This window comes from Charadrius vociferus, unplaced genomic scaffold (genome assembly GCF_000708025.1).
Source record: "Charadrius vociferus isolate BGI_N301 unplaced genomic scaffold, ASM70802v2 scaffold56, whole genome shotgun sequence".
NCBI classification, from domain to species: Eukaryota; Metazoa; Chordata; class Aves; order Charadriiformes; family Charadriidae; genus Charadrius; species Charadrius vociferus.
The window spans coordinates 449,236-451,414 of record NW_009649057.1 but is presented as its reverse complement, the minus strand read 5'-3'; positions in this window follow the sequence as shown (position 1 = coordinate 451,414).

The following is a 2,179-nucleotide window of genomic DNA, read 5'->3' as shown; positions in this document are numbered from 1 at the left end:
TATCATCATCATTATTTTTATTATTATTCTGGTGGAATTTCCAGACGCGGGGAGCTCCGGAGAGCCGGCAATAACTGAAGCCGCCTTGGGGTTCCTATTTACGTATTTATTTTATTGATTTATTGTTATTATTATCATCATCATTATTTTTATTATTATTCTGGTGGAATTTCCAGACGCGGGGAGCTCCGGAGAGCCGGCAATAACTGAAGCCGCCTTGGGTTTCCTATTTACGTATTTATTTTATTCTGGTGGAGCGCTTCCAGATTTCAGCAAGCAGCCGTGGCCCGGGGGCAGAGGGGGCGAGGAGGCCGCGCCGGTTGGGCATTTTTCTGACATGCCGTCACGCTCCCCCCGTTTCTCACCCTTCCCTTCCCCGCACAAAGCGGGGTGCCAGGGGGAGGGACCCGCAGCCCCCCCCGGCCCCGAGCCCACCACCATGGTAGCGCAGGGCATCCCAAGCCCTTTGCGGGGTGGCTGCGGGCTCCCGCACCGCGGGGACTTGGCGCCATGCGGTGGCACCTTGCTGGGCAGCTGGCATGGACCCCCCCACTTGCAGCCCAGTAGCCCCCGTGGGTAAGGTTTGGGGGAGCATCATCGCCACAGCATGCTGTGTGGGGGAAATAACCCCGTCCAAGCGCTCTGGGCAGGGACCAGAGGGGAAAAGGGGCAGGAGGAGGAGCAGGGAGCAAGGATTTCTCCTTCGGCATGGAGGATGCCTTATGCCCGTATAAGCCGGCTTCAAACCAGCGCAGTCTGGCCAGGGGGACCCCACGTCGGGTGGGTCGGGCGGCTGAGACCCTTGCTCCGATCCTCAGTGCCTCCTCGCTGCCTCGGGTGACTGGGCAAACCCTGGTCCATCTGCAGTCCCAGTAATGCCCAAATCCTCCATGGTCTGGTAAAACCCTGGACCCCCTGCTGTCTGGGTGGCAGTGGTGGGTGCAGTCACTGTCCCCAGCTGTGTGGCAGTGGTGGGGACCATGCAGGGTCCAGCCCTCCATCAGACACTGTTCTGGAGGGAAGTCTCACCCCCGCCCGTTCTCCACCGTTAGCTGGAAAAGGAGGGCTGGCAAGTGTGGGTCACGCCATTGCCATCTCTGACCCCAGCCGCGTTGGCCCCAGGGTTGAGGAGGGACCCCGGGCTGCCCCAAAGAGTCCCAAGAGCCTGGCTGTGCCCCCATGAGCCCCAAAAAGGCTTTGTCCCCACCCCAATAACTTCCCCCAACTGGAAAGGAGGCTTTGGGGCCAAACCCAGCTCAAAACCAGTCCTGGGAGGTGTCAAGCCCCGAGACATAAGGGCTGAAACCCCTCCCCGGCCATCAGCACGGCGAGGCTGGTGAGGGGCCGGGGGCAGGGACCCCCTTCCCTGGAGCATCTCTGCCCTGATCCTGCCATGACCATGCCATGAACTACAGTCTCCGGGGAGATGACTCCCCATCCCCACATTTCTTGGGAAAAAAAAAAAAATCCGTTTTGCAAATCGGGACATCGCTGGCACGGTCAGCCGGGGCGTTCGAGTGCCCGGCTAAAATAACAGCATCGGGATCTGCCCCCTTCCTCCCCATCGCCTTGGCGGGGCGGACTAGGAAGAATGCGAGTTGGCTATCCATCAGGGAGACAGAGCAACAGCCAGTCGAAGAAAGAGGGGCATTTTAGGAGGAAAGCCAGGGAAATTTGATCATTAAGAAATCCTCCTGGCTGTCTGGGGGAATTTAATTAAATTGCTGGAAAGGGCTGTAAGCACATCTGGATCCAATATGTGCAGCTTTGATTTTTTTCTTTCTTTCTTTCTTTCTTTTTTTTTTTTTTTTTTTTTAGTTCACTCTTTTCCCATCTCGCTGTTGAAGGAGGGGGGGAATAAAAGGGAAATAGCAGAGCCACGGAGTATTGGTTCATCTGGGACTGGGATTCCTGGCAGGGAAAGAAAGAGAGGGAGAGAAAGAAACAGAGGGAATAAGAAGGCTGGGAGAAAAACCTTCACCGAGGGCCTGGCTGGGGTATTTTATAATGCCACCGACTGCAGAGACAAGGAGCTAAGAGGGAATGGAGGGAGTTGTGAGGGCTGGAGGGGAGAACAGGAGGAGAGGAGCTAGCCCAGGGCACGCGGCACTTTCGGGGTCTGGCGGGGATGGAGGGAGAAAGAGGAATCGCACAGCGGATGGAGAAATACCATTCCTGC